The following is a 21,842-nucleotide window of genomic DNA, read 5'->3' as shown; positions in this document are numbered from 1 at the left end:
CGCGGCTGGACCTTTTCCTTGACAGGCAGCCATGCGGAGGAGTCTATGAATGCCAGAACATACGAGCTCAGGAAGGGCAATTTTGCTGACCACAAGTGGCGTCTACATTGGAAGGTGGTCCATGGCTTATTCGCCCAGTAGGGTGTGACTTGGGTAGATCTTTTAGGTTGAAATTTGTTTATTGTCACAACTTCAGCTCAAAACAATAAGCAATTCTTTGATGGTAGAGGCAACCCCCTCTGCGGCACCAATATAGAGCGTAACTTTTCAATCAAAAAAAGGAAAAGAAAACTCCCCCCAATAACTCTTCCCACTCTCTTCCCAGGTACCAGTAGCTATGTAAATATACAATTGGGTAGATCTTTTAGACACTTTCAAGAATGCCCATTGTTGATCGTTTTGAGCTCTGCTCTAGAATTTACCCTTCAAATTTGCAGGGGAAGCATGTTTTACCTAAAGTGGGACTTTGGTTCCTTTATGCGTTCCCATCTCTGCTTCCTCTGGCAGGATTTTACATACAGACCTTCACAATCTACACCTCAATGAATGAGGATTGTGGTTACTCAGCTGGTTCTACTCAATCTCCCCAAGTGAGTAGTGGATGTCACCTTGGCAACTCGCCGCCTGTCCATGAAGACAATCTGTTCTGCACGTTGGGCATAGCTTGCATCCTAGTGTGAGGAAACTCCAGTTGATCCGCGGCTGGCTACTCTTTCAGGTATCCTCCTGCTTCTACTGTCTTTGACCCAGCAAGGTCTTGCAGCGTGCACTTTTACAATGCTATGTTATTTGTTGACACATTTAGCCTTTCTACATTTGACGATCAGCCCTCTTTAAGTCACGACTTGGGATACATTTTTTGAAAGGGCTGAGATATTTTCCTCCCGCCTTTTCTTATGCCACAGTAAGAACATAACTTGATTCTTACCTTCTTGATGTGCACACCTTTCCAACCTCTTTCCTCCACTTTCTCCCAATCATTCCCTTTGCTCTTCCTCTCGCTCTCCCTCCTCACTCATCCCAGTCCTGCTCTCCCTCCTTACCTTTACTACTCAGCTCTCTGCCCTCACTGTTCTACCCAAGTGATTCTCCTGTCCAACTCCTTTCCTGCACTTTTTCTAGGTTCTCACCAGTTCTCGCTCCTGGTCTTTCCGCCTCCCAGTCCATTCAACCAACCTTCTGCTTCAGGTCTCTCCTCCATAGCTCCACTTCCCATCTCCCCACCGGCTCCTAACTCCACTCCAGCTTCCCCTGCCATCTGCTCTCCTGGAATGCGAAATCAATCTACCCTTCAGTGGTCTCTACACCCTGCCCCTTACTGCTTTATTACTATTTCCTACTGCTTGTTCTCCAATTCTCTGACTTCATTCCTTGTCTGCTTATTTTCTAGTCCTTCTATTCATTTTCTCCTTACTCCATCTTTTGTTCCTTTTCTTGTTTCAATGTATGAACCTTATGTCACTGTCGTTATCATGTGAAGTTCACCTATAACTCCTGTAACCTTAAATGAATAATTGTGCACTGCTGTTCTTTGAGGTAACTGGCCCTTAGAACTACCTTCCTCATAGTGATTACAACCACATGTCATGTCCATGAACTGCAGGCACTGTCAGTAAATTCTCTATATACCATCTTTTTCTGAAAAAGTTGCTGCTCAGGGTATCGGATATCCCTTCTGCTGAAAGTGGTGTTGTCTTTTCATTTGGGGTAGTCTATCAGCCTCCTCGATTTCTTCTTTTCGTCACATCCGCTTGAGGAGAAGGCTTCACATTTGGCCTCTGGGAGGGCCTTAGCTTTCACACCAATAGGGTTAAAATGCACCGAGTGAATGACCAATTTTATGTGGTGTTTTCTCATGCTGTGAGTGAAATGTAGCCTAGAAATGGACCTAATTTAAACGCAATCATTCTTAGCATAAGGATTTGCCATGCAGTGACCAAGAAGGATTCCTGATGGCGTCAGAATCCCTTTAAGAGAGCTAAGACCAATGATATGGCCTGGGCAAGCGCAAGAATTTGCCTCCGTAACTGGTGGTCACCCTTAACATATAGATGGAAGCTGGGCTTTTAAGCCACTTCCTAGACCAATGCCAACTTTGAATACATCACTATTGAGTCCCCTGACTGCAAAAGGGAATTAGACAGTGCCAGGTGCGCAACGCCCATTGGGCTAAAATGTCTTCAGCCCCCATTGCCCACCCCCTGGCATGTGTCCCAGCCCAGGCACAGTTACAGTTCTGTAGCTGATGGGTGCTGCACCAGAGATGTGCCTCAAAGTAGGCCTCCTACAAAGTACTTTGCAGTTCGTCCGAGGTTAAAGTGAATAAAAAAGTATTATAACAGTGATTCTGAGTGCAGGGACAGATGGTTTGGGGATGGGGCCAGAGACATGGCTAAAAAGAACAAAATACATACTGCAACTAGTTTGTTGACCTTTCGTATTCAGGTAAATACATATAACATATAAGGCATAGCTTAAATGAAAAAAATGAATGAAAATTAAAATAATTGGTGGGAATTGCGTTCTTATGTTATGAAAAGTCAGTTGGTTGGAGGATCACAGCAGAAGTCAGTGTGTGTAACCAATCAAAGAACTGAATCTTGGTTGGTGCACTGGGGAGTGACGTGTGTACTCATAGCACTACGAGGCCCCAGCCTGCAAATGAAAGTGCAGTAAATGGGAGTCATTGTTTTATAATTGTGTTACACAGAGTATAGAACAGGAGCTGCCACAAAATGTGGAAGTCAAGTAAGGGGACATTTACTCCAATCTGACGCAAACAGCACAGTAACCAAAGTTGGTGTGCTGTGTTGCTCCGTAGGGAGAATGAAAAACATCACTATAGCTTCCGAGATATAGCACAGTTTTTCTTTTCCCCAAGGCTGGTGCACTTTAGGCTACCATGCACCAATGACCACACCCTTGCAGCCTTTTGCTGTAACAACTTAACTTTAATCCCCTTCCCACTGCGTATGTGTGGTGTACAAAGCAGCACACTTGCAAACATTGAAAAGTACAGAGAAATTGAAACATTTCTTCTCCTTTAAGCCTTCCTAAACAAGGTGTAACATTTTGGCAGGAATCCATCTCTACAATTGTTCCTAAATAGATATTGGCAACAAAATTCATGGATTATGGCAGGGGATACCTATGTACCACCAATGGAACACCCCCTTGAAGTAAAGTAGTGCAAAGCACTACTTTGCCTTACCTATGCCAACTTTCCCAACGCAAATCCCGATTTGCATTGAAAAGTAAATACCATGTCAATGCTTTGCATTACAAAAATAACTCGAACCCGGCGCAAAGTAGTAGTAAATCTGGGCAACAGTGTTTGATATAAAACAAGAATGTGTAAAAAAAGCTGCAGAAAAATCATATTTCAAGTAATATCCAATCAGAATTTACCTACCGCAAGCATTTTATTGACATGTTTCATTAGACAGATGCCCTTCAGAAATTATCTTATAGCATCCTTACATTACCTCTGAAAAATAATAAGTCTTTGCCAACATGAATTCTGAAGTGACTTCATTAAGCCAAACCATGTACTGGCTCCCAAGCAACCTTTAGATTTGCTTATTAACCAATTAGACACATCTGCATTTCTTTCAAGTAGCAGGCACCATGGTAAGGGTTTTTTTTTTCTTCTGTCACCCTCTCTCTTGGCTTCACAGAACAGGTGATCCCTTATCTTCCTTTTCATCTAGAGGCACCTGAAGGTTATCTTTGTTAATAAAAATAGCATGAGCTATTGTAAAACTAAAAAAAAGATTGGGAATGTCATTCCCAGTAGATCCTGCCCATTTCAACCACTGAGGTCACCCAAGTGCTGTTTGAAGGTGGAAGAGGCTTTGTTAGTTTTTTCATTGCTTCTTGAGCTTCATGGTGTCACACTCTCTCTGCCTAATTAGCCCGCTTGAAAGGTGCCCATGAAAGATTTGGGCCCAGATTGGGAACTGTGTGCAGCAAATTACCATTGTTCCCGGTTTTACTTGGTGCGGGAACAACTAGCCCGCTTTTTCTAAACGGACAATAAAGCAGGTAAAATTACTGTGGGGAAAAGCTGCATTGTAGCTCAGACCCTTTCCATAACCTCTACCCGAATCTCAACATGGCACTGGTAGCCAACATTCCCCCACTCCTTCCTTCACCCTAACATGGTATCGCTCCATAGGTGCCGGATTTTCATTGGTGCAGCCACATCTCTTTGCAGGTCTCTCTTACACCCGTGAGTAAGCACAGTTTAAGAAACTCCCATACACCAAAACACATCAAACACAGACCAAACTGCACTTACATTCTTCTGTCCATCAATTGGATTTGAATGTTTAAGCAACATTTCGATCACACATTTTCACTTTAACTTCATGCAGCGGCATAGCAACAAAGATTATTTCTGAGAGCATAATTGTGGTCCTGAAACGTAAAATTAAAGAAACTCGCCAAATATGCTGCACAACAAACATGCACTGTTCCATCAAAGGCACACCACAAAGTTGTGTGCCTCCCCTGCGCAAATGCACTGTGGTGCCTTGTTAGGAGTATGAAGCACTGTATAATAAATCAACAACAGTACACTACAGCATACTCAAACCCTACAGAACTGCATGGTCATAATAATGATAATGCAGAGCAAGGCAAATCTCTGTTGAGGTAACCTATTTCTACTTTTTTTAAATAAACGTAGGAACTTTACTTAGACCCCGATTCAAAGTTGCGTTTTAAATTCCGATCCACCCTCAAACGGATGTTTGCCCATGGATCACAGTTTTGAGTTGTGCACCAATTACCACATTCTGAAATTTTCTCCCAACTGATTCCACAAGAAGAAGCCCCATGTAATTTATATCTAACAGAGACATACCTCTGCCACCTAAAGCAAATGCCTCTATGATCAATTTATCAAAGTGCATTGCAGGACAGGTGGAGAATTTGCTTTAACATGTGCCTTTTGTTTTTTTTTCTCTGGGATGGTGTCTAGATGGTACACTAGCACTCCCCTTGTGTTAGTATTGCATAGCTGTGTTCTGCCTTTTCAAAGAGGTGTAGTTTGTCAGCAAAATGCTAATTAAACCTTATTCTGCTGTCAAACGAAGCATAACACTGAAATTGGGTATAATAGGTTACTAATGCAAAAGCATTGCTCTGTGAAAACACTACTTTGTGCACACTTGCTACAATGACCAAAAGGTAACCAGGTTGTCTGCTTGTGCATATCTAGTGCCCTATTTGAAGTTGTCCCTTTGTGTTCATAGGCCAGGCTAACTGCTATAGGTATTGTACACATTTAGGAACAACCATTATAGCGAATTTGGTCATCCTTCCCAAAGTAATTCTGGCGAAATTTCTAACATATGTTGCATTTTATAATACACATTACCCTACAGGATTTAAAAAGCAACATTGGTATTTTAGTGGATTTGACACAATATGCTTGGGCGTCAGAACTGATTTGAAAGCATAGTGGTTGTTATAAAATAGGCCACTAGTGGCATTATTTTCTGGTCCTGTTGGGAGTGATCACTTTGCAGGATATTTCCCATCTGGTACTGGAACTTCAAAAGAATACGTGTATCCTCTGCATGCAAGAACACCATTCACTGCCGTGCTACTTAGGGCAACTACCTTTTTTGTCGGTTCACTAGACTTGGTGGTTTTCTGCATTAAAAGTGGTCGGTCATCTAACAAGGGAACTGGTCAATGAGCAGGGAAAACAACAAATCTTTTATTTTGATTTAGCATAGCGCAGTAATTCATAGGGAGTAATACCGTCAACTGATTAGCACCCACTTAGGCAGTCTGAGGAGGAATAGAAGATGCATTAAGCGTTGGTCACACATGTTGAAATCAGGTGTGTTAACCCACTCAGCTCAATATAGCAAGACCTGTAAATGCGTGCAGCTGCAGACAAGCATATGCTGCAACGTCCCAAAGAGCAGGCTGAAAATGCATCTTTAGTCAGCATGTTTCTTAAGATGGAATTAAACATATTTTATGACCTCACTGTCATTTTACAGACAGCACTGGCAAAAAGGGCCACTATTTTGAATTACCTTTGTGAAAACTGGTGCTAAATTGCTTTATATTGAAATTTATAAAAACTGCTTTTTATCTGTCAAATCACTCACCCCTTTTAAAAGCTCTGTCAGCAGCCTATAAACATTGTCAAACCCACAGAAACATGCCTGTTGTAATTATATGGGGTTTGTTCAGTATATTTAAAATGTGTAATTTATCATTCTATTTGGCTCTAAGAACAGCTCCTTTCATGGTTTGACATTGGTGGTGCTCTCAGCCGCCTCCCCCAACACCCAAGTTGGCATCCACTGCGCCCTGTTTTGTGCCCACTGCCCTAGGCCAAGCCAGACAGACGCCCTTTCCCTGCCAGGAGCCCAATGTAGTCTCCTCAATCCACTATACCACCACAGTATCATAGCCTGAGGCAAATACATCTACTTCTCCCTGCCGTAAAAGTGACACTCTCCATACCACTTCCTGCTAATTTCGAGGGTTGTTCCCAGGGCTTTGGGTGGGCCGGTTGCTACCGGTGCTCAGCACCGGCAGTTCTAACAAGCATTGGCATAGCCAATAGGTCTCGCCTTTGGGACCTTATAAGTGTTTAGCCATGCAACAGTGATGTTGTTGACAAAAATTCCACGGAGTTCGGGTGGGGGTGCGAAAATTCATGGACAGCGGATTGTGGGAGGGCGGGGGGGGAGTTTGAGGGGTGCAAAAATCCACAGACAACGGAGTGCCCGAAGCCCGGGCTTTCATCGAATCTCACAAGAAAAACTTATTTCATGGGTTTAAATCGGAGTCTTTAAGGTGAAGGAACAATTGTGAAAGCAGCCCCTATTACAAGTCAGCAGGGGTCTCTGATCCTGGGAGACAGCCTTCTTTCGCTGGTTGTGTAAAAGCACCCGTCTCACTGCAATCATGCAACAAATATCATATATATTACAGGAAGAGTGTCCAAAGTTGGCTAGGAAAGCCGGATCCAAGACATTATTGACCAAGAAAGTGGCTATGTATATGAGTGTCGACTTTATCTCAATCCGGCGAGGACCTAGCCCCGTGGACCTACGGTGGACACCCATGTCGTAGAAAGCAACCGAGTGCTGTGCATACCCCTTCACCCTTGGAAGGCGCACATGCGCCGTGCTGGTGACCTAGGACTGAAAAGCAGCCATCTGGGGGCACGTCCCGACCGACCCCTTTCATACAAAGTACCCCAACAGGGCTTCGTCCATAAACAGTATCCCAACCCATCGTCATTATGTTCAGTTTCAGGCTAAGCAACACTTTACACGCTGCTGCCAGTTTCCACCCATGCCAAAAGCAGATTTAAAAACGGACCCGGAGGCCATGCCTCCAGCCTCGGACGTGCCAGGTCAGTGAGCCCCAACAAGGCCCCAGAAACCACAAATACAGAAATGTACCCAGTCACCAGTGTGCCTGAACGCAACCCCAAGCACAGACAGCAGAGCAAACACGGCTCTCCCACTGGCGGAGTGTAAACACAACTTTTCATACATTTGCGTACAGCATAGGTAGGCAGATTTGCAAAACAAATTGCTACATAATGGCACTTGGCAAAGCGAACACTCTAAATAAATCCCAGGGCCGATTCCTACCAGCAAACAAGCGCAGTCCCGAAACTGAAAGAGGACCGCGCTGCAGCCAGAGCACGGGGGATACTGGTCCCCTCACCCCAACCGAAGAGCAGGGAGACCAAGCATGCTACAGAAACGAGGGTTCACGCGCCCCTTCCCTGCTGCTAAACACGAGTGAAAGAAAATAGTGCTGAACCACAAGATAAAGCAAAACCAAAGAGGATGATGGACGGAGTGTTGAACATTGCAAGCACTCACCCTCAGTCAACTGATCTGGGTTTAATCCATCATCAGCCTGAACTGCCAAGCCATGTCTTCCCTTGAATGGAAACAAGCATCCTGGGACCGGTTTCGGGTTCATAACCCTTATTAGCCAGGCTATCTTGAATCCAGTGGCAAAGTGAGCAAGGGACCCACGTCTGGGCATACCCTGCCAACTTAGGGCGAACAAAGCAAAACCCAGGATGCTTGTTTCCGGTCCAGGGAAGACATGGCTTAGTAGTTCGTGCTGGACTGTTCCCATGAGGCACAGGGTCAGACTGATTTGCATATGACCATGTCTGAACTGGGGTGGCGGAGTGAGCTAAAGAGTGATGATGGGTTAAACCCAGATCTGTGACTGGGGGCTAGTGTCTGAAAAGTTTCAGCGCTCCGTCCATCATCTCCTTGTGTTTGCTTTGTGAGTCACAAGACAAAGGTACTGGGCAATTTCCGCGAGTAAAAGATAAAATCCCGGGGGGCGTGGCCTGAAGCGCCAAGATGGTGGTCGCACTCTAAGAGTGCTCTGGACCCCCTCCGTCATCCGCCTCTAATCACCCTGTCTGCTGCAGTCATCCATGGCTCTCTACTACCCGTCCGCCCTATTATTCTGAGGATCCTCAACTTCCGGGACAGAGATGCCATTCTCAGGGCGCAGGGCCCACTGTTGTTCCAAAACAATAGGATCATGGTCTTCCCGGATTACACCAGGGAGGTGCAGGCCCAGCGTCGGACATATGCAGACGTCAAACAGAAGCTTCGCACCTTGGGCCTGCGCTACGGTCTCCTATTCCCGGCACAGCTCAGGGTTGTCTTCCAAGACAAGACATTCTTCTTCGAAGATCCGCAGGTGGCATGGACCTGGCTCACGGAGGAGCTGCACCTCTTGAGTCGACCGCCCCCTCCCAGGCGGGGCAGGAACCTGTGCAGTCCCGCCCGCCCAGGCTGCGGCCTCAGAGACGCCGGACCAGGTCCCGCAGGAAGAGTGGCCATCGGGGGGGGGGGGGGTGGCTTCCCACTCGCCGGGGACGCCGGCCCAACGCCCTCCATCTCGTGCATCCACTCAGAGGTCAGCTTCTCCCAGCCCGACTACCTCCCGAATTGATTTGAACCCGCTCCCAGATCTCTCCGTGGCTCTGCGCCCAGCCACATCGGACTCTGACCTGCCTAAGAGCCCCGTGCTCCGTGGCATCGGGGACGATGACGGGACTTGAACTCTGGCCTGAAGTAAGGGTTGCTATTCAGCCTCTTACAAGGCTCCTGTACCCATGACTGTTATTCTGTCTCTGTATTGGGAGCGATTTATCCTTGATATACTCCTGTTATGCAATCTGCTTCCTACTTCAGAGTTGGGTTCCACTGGAGTTGCCCTGTTGCTGGAATGTTCTCAGGATAATTGCAGCTGATGTCGTTTCTTCATCCGACTCTATGGAGGGGGGTCCATCTCTGCTTTGTCCATGTTCAGCTAACCGTTTTAGCTTAGCAGTTAGACTCTTTGGTGGGTTGATGTTGCATGTTGTTTTCCTTCTAGGGCGACAGATGCTTCCTCTTCAGAAGTGTAGGGTGGGGGTTGTTGGGGGGCAAGGGAGGGGGGTAGACCATTGTCTCCCGCTTGTTTGTTATTTTCCGCTGCCTACGGGCCGCAGTTTTTGGTTTCTCCTGGCAGAGATCAATGCACGTTCACTTACGATGAAGACCTGGGCTTTACTGAATTGCACCACTTTCACCCACTGACCCCCATTATGGTCAGCTGCTTCCCCTGGCATCCAGGTCAACCTGCGCTTGCGGTCCCCTCATCACATACTTTCCGCTCAGATGGTATCCACCCTAAATAGACCCCTCCATGTTCTGTCATGGAATGTCAACGGCCTCCTGGATCGCACAAAGCGCACTGCCGTCCTTCGTAACGCTCGGGGCATGCGCCTGATATCCTGTTCCTCCAAGAGACGCACCTTCTGGGCTCCCAATGCAATTTCCTTGCCCGGTATGGGTTTGATAGGGTCTGGCATTCTGGTTTCACAAGGGGGTCCCGGGGGGTGGCCATCCTACTCCGGAGGGGTCTTCCTTTTACCCTGGTGCAGGCGGAGATAGACGCCCACGGCCGGTATGTGGCCCTGACGGGTGAGGTCGAGGGACAACCCTTTAACCTTCTTAGTGTCAGTCAGTCAGTCATGAAAGCTTTATTCGATTTTCAGAGTGGAATCATAAAAGCATACATACATATGAAGAAAGGTACATTTACATGTTAAAAACAGGTAAAAACTGTTAAAAAGAGTAAAAAGACATAACATGATTTTTAGGATGGTTGCATTGAGTTCCGAAATTTGATAATCAATTTTAAAAAACTAGTTACTGCAGAGGTAACACATTCATCTTCTAATTGTAAAAGCCTGGTCATAGCAGATCTACAGGTACGAATTCCCCAGGCTTTTAAAATCGGTTTTAGGAAGGCTCCTCTGGGCAGCTGATAAAATTTACAAAATAGAATACAATGTATGTTTGATTGGACAGAGATATTGTCACAGGGACACAGTAAAATTTCATTAGACCAGAGGTTACAAACCGGAAATGTAATCATGCGGAAAAAATTGCCAAATCTAAGACGGGTCAATAACATTCGTACATAGCAATTTGGCTGCGTTATGAGGTACCTTTGAAGGCCTTCAATGATAGTTACTTTTTGGAAATCAGTGACTGTAGTTTTAGATTTTTCTAAATTCCATCTCTTGGAGATTAAATGATCAAGAGCCAACTTTCTTAAAGTTTTTCTGGGTACCATTTCCATGCTTGATGGCCTCACGAAAAACTCCAAATGGCCAAGATCGATCAACATATTTTTTACATATGCTAGCCATTTAATGTTTGTCAGACCATCGAGGCTAAAACAGTCAGTAATTAGATCTCTATTTAATGAGGTCTCTGGAGTAACCCAGATTTTATGCCACAGGAGTATGGGCGCAATTTTAATAACATCCGAGATGTATAACATGCCCAGCTCAATGTGTATAAAATAAGTTGATGTTGATTTGGGGACTCCAAGTAAATAGCGTAAAAACTGATTTTCTGTTTGTTGTATCAGGAATGGATTTTCAATCCCCCAAAGGCCTGCTCCATAGGTGGCAGTGGAAACGCATTTAGCTTTGTAAATTTCAATTAGCTCTTTCACTGGCCTGCCACCTATTTTTGTGGAGAACTTTTTTAGGGCGCCTAATTCTCGGGTGAAGGCTAAATTTCTGGCATTAATTGCTGCTAGCCAGTTTCCTTTCCTGTCAAAATTTATACCTTCTTAGTGTATATGTCCCTCCTGTCGCCATGGCCTCAGCCCTTTGCCGTCTCACACTCGTCATTTCCTCGTTTCCCCAAGGTCTGACGGTCATTGGAGGAGACTTCAACTCTGTTCTGCAGCCCTCCCGTGACGCGTCAGGTGCTCCTTCAGCGCCGCGCACTGCCTCTGCTAGGCGATTGTCTGATCGGTCGTCTGCCCTGGGTCTCTATGATGCTTGGAGGGTGTGGAACCCCCGTTGTGAACAATACACTCACACTTCGGTGGCCCATCACACCCACTCTCGAATCGATTTATTTTTGTTACCAGCCCCTGACTGCCAATTGATGGCCGGGGCTACTATCCTTCCCCGAGGCATTTCAGATCACTTCCCCGTCTCCCTCCGTCTCGGGAACTCTTCTGATAGCCCCCGTACGATGTGGCGGATGAATGCCTGGTTCTTGCAAGATCCTGACTTTGTCGAGGCCCTCAGGCAGGAACTGGGGCACTATTTCTTGACTAACACAGGCTTGCTTCCTTCGCCGGGTACGCTATGGGAGGCCGGTAAGTCTACTATACGGGGAGTGGCTAGAGGTCTGGTTCATGCGAAACGTGCAGAGCGGACCGCCCGGCTGGTGCAGCTCGAGGCTCAGGCAGCACAGCTGGAAGGGGCCCAGGCTGGCTCCGACAGCGCGGTGTCTGCTCGGCAACTTGCACTGATCCGAGATGAGATTCGTCAGATCTCACTGGACTCAGCTCAAATGCTTTGGCGGTCTTCCGTGGCACGCGTATACAGGTGGGGCGATAAAAACGGTAAATTGCTCCATAATTTGGTGTCCTACCCCAAAGCTAACCGCATCATCCCCGAGATCTGTGATTTGGCCGGTCGTCATCACGCCACCTCTCGGGCAATCGCCCAAACCTTCGCAGACTACTACGCTGCTCTTTATGCGGCCCGACCCTCCGGTGCCTCTCTCGCTGCCCTGTTGTCCGAGACCGGGACTCGGCTGCCTCGCCTCACTCAGGCGGTCATGGAGACGTTGGATCTTCCCTTCACTCCGTAGGAGATACAAGGGGCTATTTCACTTTTACATCCAGGCAAGACGCCTGGCCCGGATGGCTATCCCCAAGAATACTATGCCACCTACCGTGACATTTTGGTCCCCCCCCTTACTGGACTTGTTTAACCATGTGGTGGACACAGGGTCCTTCCATCCGAGACGGATGTGGCCACCATTGTGGTCCTCCTGAAGACACAGCCACCCTCTCTGCCATGTGCGGATTACCGCCCCATTTCCCTCATCAATACAGAGGTAAAAATCTTTGCCACAGTCGTCGCCCAGAGACTCCGCCCTCACTTGCATGATCTGGTCCACCCAGACCAGTGTGGATTTATGCCGGCCCGGGGTACCAGGCACTGCATACGATGATTGCACCTCGCCCTGGCACACAGTCACCAGCTCACCCCGTATCTAGCCCTGTTTCTCATTGGCTTTGAAAAAGCCTTTGATACAGTTGATTGGAGCTATCTGGGGGACGTGTTGGAGGTGATGGGTTTTGGGCTTCAGTTCCGGCACCTTGTCCGGGTGCTGTACTCCAGCCCCAGGGCGAGGGTCCTGATTAATGGCATGCTTTCGGAGCCATTTTCTATTCATAGGGGCACCCGCCAGGGCTGTCCTCTTTCGCCGCTCCTATTTGCGCTAGCAATGGAGTCACTGGCCTCCCTTATCCGTCACGACCACGGTATCCGTGGCTGGGCTTGGGACCCCTGCCAGATCGATAAAATTGCCTTATATGCGGACAATGTCCTCCTTTTTCTGGCGGACCCCGTGAGCTCGGGCCCACGTTGCCTAGTCGCTCTTTCGGCCTTCAAACGAGTCTCTGGGCTCCGGCTCAACCCGGCAAAATCTACACTGGTTCCTCTGCACCCCTCCCGAGATTGTTTCGACTGGCATACGTCCATTCCCCTGCGCAGGTAGGCATTCAAATATTTGGGGGTGTGGGTCACTCTCCTTCCGGAACTTGAATAGGCCCTAAATATTACACCTCTGGTATCTAAAGCCAAGGCGGATCTCCGGAAATGGTAATCCTTTCCCCTCAACCCCCTTGGCATAAGTGCTCTATACAAAATGATGGTCTTGCCCCGATTTTTGTACGTTTTGCAGAACATCATCCTTTATCTTCCAGGAAGTTAGTTCCGGGAGTTAGACAGTACCCTCTCTCGGTTTTTGTGGGGGGGGCAGACGGCCGCGACTCTCTTTGGCACATTGTCGCATACCTTCATACGACGGGGATATGGGGGTTACTAATCTTCATCTATACTACCTGGCCACGAGGCTCCTTGTGATCCATGACTGGTTTGCGGGCGGCTGGTCCGACCCAGCATACCGGGTGGAACTTCGGTCAATGGATTTTCCACAGCTCCAAGCCTACCTGTACGGGGTCCCCATACCGCACACCCTCCCCTCCATCACTCGAACGGTGTTCATGGCCTGGCGTGCGGCCTTACACCACACACGCTGGGGCGGGACACTTACTAGGCAGACGCCCTTGTGGACGGGCGCTTGGCTGAAAGAAACTTCATCCCTTCAAGGCTTCAGCCGATGGGACCGCATCGGGATTTCGCTTCTCTGAGATGTTTGGGTAGGGGACCACATTCGATCGTTTGCGGATCTCCAGCAAAGGTACTCACTCCACTCCTCTCAATTTTACAAATATCTACAATTAAGGCATGCCCTACGGCTGCACATTCCGTCCCCCACCTTCTTCCCGGAATTCAGCCCTCTCGAAGCCCAGGTGATGATGGGGAACCTGGACAGAGGGGGGGTATCGCGGATTTACCGTTCCCTCGTCAACAATAGCCCCACATCCCTAGCCTTGCTGCGTGCCTGGTGGGAGGGGTGGCTGGGTTCCCTAGAAGACGCTGATTGGAGGGATGCCCTTATGGCTCCCAAGCCCTTGACAACCTCCTCCAAGCTGCGCCTGATCCAACTCTATTACCTCCATGCGGCATACCTCACACCAGCGTGCCTGTACAGGGCTCGTTTGCGGCCCTCTCCATCCTGCATACGTTGCAGTCAGGCCCCTGCGGATTTCTACTATATGATCTGGCAGTGCCCGGTCCTGGAGCCCTTTTGGGTGGGGGTGGAACTGGAACTCACGCAGACCCTGGGATGGGAGGTTCCTCATGACCCTCTGCGCCTGATCCTGGGGGTGTTCGAAGGTCTTGATGGCTCCCAGGCCGCTAAGCGCTTCCTGGGCACTGCATTGGCGGTGGCGAAAAGGGATATTGCGGTGCTCTGGTCCCAGGCCAAGCCACCGACTAGGCGGAAGGGGAGAAGGGGGGTGGATTGGTGCGGTACCCAAGAGGAAGCCCTTTTTGAAGCTTGGGGTTGTTCTGATTTGATAAGGTATGGGGCAAGTGGTTCAACCTGCGGCCTTAGGGGGTGCGATTATAAGTGGGTGCATGGGTTGTTCTTTTCCTTGCGGACACTTTGCAGGGCTTTGCCCTTTTTCTTGCCAATGGGTCTCTTCAATCATGTACATGGTCTTACTGCCAGAAATGTTTTTTGTGATCTGTTATTGAAACCAATAAACTTGATTATCAAAAAAAAAAAGATAAAATCCCGATGGGTGGAGCCAACAACGGACAGGATGGCAACCCTTAGTGTAATGATTGCCTACAGTGCAATCATTACACTGTGTTTTGCATCATCCATGATGCAAAACGACGCCTACGAATCAGAATTGTAGGCGGAGCAGCGGCACAACATCTGGAATCGTATCGATTCCAAGAAGCCCTCGCATGGCGAGAGCAGCGCATGCGCTGCTCACGCTAGGCGAGACCTAAAAAGCAGGTGCTGAGAAGGGCCCCCATCAGGCTCTCCATTTTTGCCCTCACCAAAAAGGTGTAAAACAAATCTTAACTCTGTCTCTGCAGCACAGTAACAAATTAGCTAGCATTCGCGCCAAGAATTTTCAATTCTATTAAGGACACGGAGGCGAGGATTATGCTTCTCTTTCTTTTATTTGCTACTCACAGCAGCCAATGAAAATCATTTTGTGTATGCAAATAAAACTACATTTCCCATGATGCTCGTCCATACATCACATCCTGTACAGCCCAATAAGCGCCACCGTATCCTGTTTCTGCTCCTCTTTCTTTGCTCGAACCTTGACGGTCAATAACATTAACAATTTCAGTCCAAAATAAGTAACATGAGTTCCAACAATCATCCTCCAACATGGAAGAACCATAACCAGACTGGCAAGTTTATATCTTCTAAACCAGAAGTACTTCTGCTCTATCTTCTTTTCCAGAACCTGCAAGGAATGAGACAGGAAAAAACCCGTAACCTCTGCTTATACAGAATATCAAATACATGTGGGTGGGTAATTTATTAGCAACATTGTAATAAAACCGGGTGGGATAATCCTCGCCTCCGTGTCCTTAATAGAATTGAAAATTCTTGGCAGGAATGCTGGCTAATTTTTCATTCTATTACAGGACCGGAGGCTTCGGATTATGCTAGTTTAACGCTTAGCAAAACACAACTACCACTATATCACCCACCGGTTTATAACTGTTTAAATGTAGACTGAGAAAAACAATCAACAGATCTCCAGATGTCTGGAACGGTAAAAGCATCATAAAATATTGAGATGCCATGGCACCACGAACAGGAGGTGCCCCAAACTTAGGGTATGAATACCGACTTCCGTCAACTGACCTTAACCTCCTGGCTATAAAAGCCGCAGATACAGTTTTAAAAACTTATATAATACGATCACCCATCAGGGCGAACATCCTTCGTAAGCCTTAAGGCAATGAACCCCACATAAGTGCAGTAGCTGGAACGCATAATTTGTAACAGATCTTGACAAATTGTCGTACTGACATTAATCCTAAATGAAACTCCCTCTGGAGTAGATACTGTACCTGTAAAATCCAGGAATTTTCCGTCGTAGAAACACCGACAGGTAGCTAGGTTTAGAAACGTAGGACGGACGATAATAGCTGTCAACATATTAGTTGGCCGTTTATCCAAGAAGTAAAGAACTATAGAAACATGCCAGAGAGGGGAATTTATTGGTTTGGGAAGTTTTGCTACTCTAATACCTTTAAATAACTAACAGAATACCGGCGCAAGACCACCGGTTTGCCCAGCATCCGAGGAGGACTTGCAGGAAAAAACGGCCGAACGGCCGCTGCGAACCGAGCGATAAGCCAAGTCCTATGACATTAGTGCTAAAAAAGCATTCACAATGTGGGGAAATCAGCCCCCACGAAAACCACGCGACATTTACTTACCGGCAAACCCAGCCTTCCCATGTTGAAGAATATCATTTGTGATTGGAAGGACTCAGATTTGGGAAAAGAACGCCTGCAGCGTGTCTGAAACCCGGCCAGTGCCATTGGTGCCGGAAACAATCTCTATGCCATAAAGAATAACTGCCCCATTGACCATCGGGCGCTGTGCATCAGGGCCCTGGAGTATCATGGAGAGGCACGGATTACTCGAAGCAGGTCGCAGCCTGTCACAAGGATTACGGGAAACCCAGATGGGGCTTCCATAAGGGAGATGCTAAGATTGCCTCCGCTAGTTGGCGTGATATTTGTATCCGCTCCTCGACAATTGGAATGAACGGAGGGAAGCATAGGTCAGTCCCACCGACAGTCACGGGACAGGCCGTTCATCGGGTTTCTGATGGATCCGGTCTCCAGCTGAATACAGTTGTAAGTGACAAAGTAGTCCTGTTGCTAAAAGGTCAGTTGGACAAAGACCCTGAAAAAAATCCAACAACCACTGAATCTCATTCGGTCGAAACTGCCATTCGCTGTAATCTAGGAGATACCTGGGATATCAATCCGCCACAGAATGCAACTGTTGTGGAATGTATTCCGCAATGACCTAACTCAGATGACTGAGGCAGAATGTCTAAAGTCCTTCACTATCTTCACTAGGAAGATGACCTCATACCTTCCAACTTGTTGATGGTCCTCACTGCCAAGAAATTGAAAATCAGAGAAAATATCAGGAATTGAACACGTGCCCTTTGGTTAGGAGTCTGCACCTTATGTTATATTATGGTGTTAGTGATTTATCAGGCGCGCAGCTACTCAGAAGAGTGTTCTGGCGCGAGCCCAGACAGAGAACGTGAAATAGTGAAGTCAGAAGCAGAGGCCGAAGGGGACAAGTTTAGTTGAACTAAGAAGGTTTTGAGTCTGATTCTACAATCGTATCCACTAAACAACAGTGCCTCATCGCATGTTGGGTAGGATATGTCAAAGACCTGTGTGGGAAAGTTCCGAAATGAATGGAGGGGATGGAAGGAACCTTGATAAAGGATGCTAATAGCACCATTACTCTGACAGTGCATAATCAAATCGGAACTCCACCGTCCGAGACGGACAAGGGAACAAGATAATCCTAGAAAGGTCTAACCCAAAACAGATGGATACTGAATTTATAGTCGGAAAAATTGAGAGGCTAAGAGCTAAGTCTGTGTTAAGATGAACAGATATATATGTATATGTATATATATATATATATATATATATATTTATATATATATATATATATATCTCCTGATAAACACGATCCAAAGGCTGCCCTGTTCCCTTAAGGGAGCAATTACCGATTTTAGTAAGATGGTGAAGCAGTAGGGCGTAGAGGAGCCCGAAAGGGAAGGACCAAAGACAGGAAACGGTAGGAAACGACGAAGGGAAGGAAGAGGGCCTAGCTGGGCACCCTCCTATGAACGCTTGCATGTTATGAATTGGTTGAATAGTGATGGACGCAAACGCGGCTTGTTACACAGTGCTAGAGACTGTAATTTCTGAGGCCCTGTGGACGACTCTAGGATGGGGATATCCCGAGTGTCAACAAGTTCTTCTAGGAGACTATTCTGTGCTCCTTCAGAATAGATCACATCCTCCTTATATCTCACCCATGCAAAGCTTAGGGGTGTCTGTGTGTAATATTGTAGTTCAAAGCACAAAATCACGGAGGAGTAGAGGGGGAGCCAACCCTATACACACGAGAAGTGAAATAATGTACCTAGCTCCTCAGCAATGCTGTAGTCTAAATTATTCCAGCCCAGAGGGCGTAAGAGCCATATATAAATATCAGGAGCGTGTGCACACTCCAAGGGCCAGCCTGTTGTTGCAGCCAGGAAAGCGTAAAAGAAAAAACTGCTCCGTCTAACGTACGAGGCATTATGAGCAAAACAGGGGACGCGTGCAATGTGCGTAGCTCAAACTTATATATGTATATATATATATATATATATATCCCAATTGGGTTACGCTCCTCGGAGCGTGATCAGCTCCATCCCGCACTCGGCAACTAGGGGAAAGCCTTTGGCGGTTAAGCGCGATGTCGCGCAGTGAACATAAAATATTTCTTACATTTATCAGAGAAAGTACCTTGTCTAAAAAGTTTACTTCATAAACATTATTATTGAACACACAACCTTTGGAATCAGAGACAGATACCTCAACCACTACATCACAGTGACTCGTGTTGGCAATAGTGCGGAATGCCCGCTCTCGAGGGAGCGCCTTGATTTTGTGCCCAGCCGGGCAAATCTGTGTAATGCCATCGCGCCGCTCCGCTCCCGAGGGAGCCTCATTATGCTGTGGCCGGGCAAACTATGTAGCGCTACCACGCATTGAGAAGGAGGATATTAGTTTGCACCTCAGGTGGGACTCAAACCCACAAGCAGTGGCTTAGAAGGCCTGTGCCTTATCCACGAGGCCACCGAGGAACACATCTACTATGCATTGGAGTTTTGAAGTGCGCCTCGCGGGATCGCGCCTATGCACACAAATTGCTAAGTGCCTTAGAAATACGTAGCCCAATCTTACTAGACAGTAACCCAATAGGGCAATGCACATGAAAAACGTGGAATAAGCAGGCTCTGGGCACGTCTGGCCAATGAGGGGAGCCTCAGCGCGTTGTAATCACCCAAAGATCGCTGCCGCAGGAAGCGCGGTACCAGGACTCCAAGCGGAGCTTGAATGAAGTTCACAAAGCGGGCCGCGATGTCCGTTTTCATCCCAACATAGGAGGGAAACCAAAGAAACTTTGTACGCTGAGTACGGCTCTCGCTGCAGTAAAACCTTTAATATATAGTATAAATAGTGTGAGCTTGCCTCCTGGTACCAGGTCAGATTCAAACCTGCGTCCTTTACACGTAGAAATGCCGCGTGAAACACCTTGTGTTATGCTCCCTGTGATGAACAGACAAAGTAAGCGAAAAACAAAGCGCGAGTAGCGCATTTAAGTAATAAAATGGCGGCACATGCCGCTTAAAATCGAATCGATCTATGCGCGTGGAAGGCAGCGCGGTACTCTGAGGCCAGCAGGGAGTGAAGCGAAGCCCGATCATGCCGCCAGTGTTAACGAAAATGCCCTGCTCCGAGCGGGAGCGCACCACAGATTAAGCCGCTCCCAGTGGGAGCCCCTCAAGATGCCCGCAGGTCAGCGGGGAATGAAACAATGCCCAATGGGGCCGCCCGTGGTAATCATATGCACTGCTTCCAGCGGGAGCGCCCTACAGATCCCGCCGCTTCCAGCGGGAGCCTCTAAAGACGCCCGCAGGCTGATAACGATAGCGCCAGCGAGCGCTAAGGCGGGAAAACATATGGCAACAGCGCAACCTGACAGGAAGACATAATTGCCCACAGCACAAAATCGCGCACATACTCAAACACAATTATTCAACCTAGCGCGATATAAGCACAAACATAATTGCAACATCATCAAAGGCAATTTAACAGTCAAATGAGACATAAATTACAATATAATGTTCTGAGCACTTAACTTCCTGCGTGAGCAACAAAGAAAGAGGTGCAGAAACAGGATACGGTGGCTCTTATTGGGCTGTACAGGATGTGTAAGGCTGCCCGGGGGGGGTTGCGCAGCGGCCCGCCCCTTGGAGGGCGGCCGCCTTAGTGCCACAGGAAGGCACAGGGGTGGGAGGTCGAGTCCCTGGGATAGACCAAGGGAGACCCCAGCAGATAGCTGCTTCCGGCGGGGAGGAGTCAGGGGGTACATATTCTGTCTCCGCCCCCTCCTCGTCCTCTTGTCCCTCTTGTTCGTTGGCTGCAGCAGGTGGGAAGGAAATAGGTCTACCTTGGTGGGGGGCCCTGGTAGTGACGGTGGCCACTCCCAAGGCTGTGGAGGAGTTACAGGGCGATCCAGGGTCTGCACATACCAAGGGGTATAGCATGCAGCAGCACCGCGTGGTGCTAAGCCAGGATACCCAGGGATGTTTAGCGTGTCCACTGGAAGACCGACTGCGCCCCGCTATCCGACAGGCGGTTGTGGGTCTGAGCAACCGGGGGCTGCCATGTATGCTCCGCCCACCCATCACGGGGGGGCGTGTGAAGCAAGTGGACTGGTGGTCCACGGATGGGAGGGGGGGACCCTCCCAACATTTGGTATACACCAGTTGGCGTTGCCATGGTGACTCTAGGCTTATCAGACGGGCAGACGGCATAGGGGCTGGCCTGCCCTGGGATCGCCCGTAAGATAACCCACCATGTTTGCATATTGCTTATGCTAATAAACCTGCAGCAATATTTCTCCACTTACATTCAGTGTTGGTGTCTTATTTATGTACTTATGTGTTTTGTGATAACTGCTGCCGATATTGGCACTATGATGTATGGACGAGCATCATGGGAAACGTAGTTTTATTTGCATACAAAACGATTTTCATTGGCTGCTGTGAGTAGCAATTAAATGAAAGAGAAGCATAATCCGAAGCCTCCGGTCCTGTAATAGAATACCACCCTTCACTGCATTTGAGGCAACGTCAAAGAGGCTCATTATAGTTATTTCGGTCTAATTTCAGAATGGAAGCATTCTCAATATAATATACAACCAACCATAGTTGTTGCCTATGTATCTTATGCAACTAACAATCATTGACAAAGCAAATAGTCCTGGCTTGCTGTAGGTGTAATGTTATTTGTTTTATTATATAGCTGAATCCAATGATAGAAGCGGCAAAATAGAGACGGGCGGCACCCTATGCTAAGCAAAGGTTTTTAGCCAGGACCTTCAGGGCACCCACCTCGCCCCTTTTAGTGACCATCCCCCCAGTTTTTTTTATCCCACTTAAAGGCCTGGCCGTTCCCCAGCTCCGAACAGTGGCCCCTTCCCAGCCTGACAACGTGAGAGAACGCCCCGACACTGACCCGTTCAGAAGGCACTGCTATTTCCATGCTTTAAATCTTCCGTATTTCTCCGGCAGAGGGAGCTCTACTTTGGTCCCAGAGTTGGGATCTCCCAGGGTCAGTCTGTTCTGTGTCCAAAGGCTCCCTTCATCATAGGCACCTTGATGACCCCTGGACCGCCGGCACCTATGCGACTGGGCCACGCGTTCCGGAGAAAAGGTTGAACCTAAACGGAACAGCTCCAGGGGTAGTCATTTCCTGAAAGAGTACGCTAATAACGCTATCTTTTTGTCGTCGTCTCACTCGTTTAACCAATGACAGCCTTCACTGGGCGGTGTCGTCATAATACCCCTCCCTGGTTTCGTCCCATAGCAAAGTCAAACACTTCATTGTAATCTCATTTAAAATCTCACCTCGCGTGATCAAAGTTAGTTTGTTGGAAGTAGAGAGGAGGTAGATAGATGTGAAATACCTTCTGACAGGAGGTTAGTCCTACGTTGGGAAACCGGCGACATAA

The 21,842-nt window shown here is 47.8% G+C and overlaps 1 protein-coding gene across 1 annotated transcript in view; it reads right to left on the bottom strand.

The window, feature by feature from the left end:
* LOC146811574 (uncharacterized) overlaps positions 1 to 21,618 on the bottom strand; it is a 32,850-nt gene extending 11,232 nt beyond the window's left edge. Inside the window, exon 1 of the mRNA XM_085618545.1 lies at positions 21,347 to 21,618. The gene's annotated coding sequence lies outside the window, so the exon portion shown is untranslated. The remainder of the gene's footprint in view (positions 1 to 21,346) is intronic.
* Positions 21,619 to 21,842: the final 224 nt, after the last annotated feature.

This window comes from Triturus cristatus, chromosome 7, assembly GCF_964204655.1.
Source record: "Triturus cristatus chromosome 7, aTriCri1.1, whole genome shotgun sequence".
Classification (NCBI taxonomy): Eukaryota; Metazoa; Chordata; class Amphibia; order Caudata; family Salamandridae; genus Triturus; species Triturus cristatus.
This window is presented reverse-complemented; position numbering and strand designations above follow the sequence as displayed.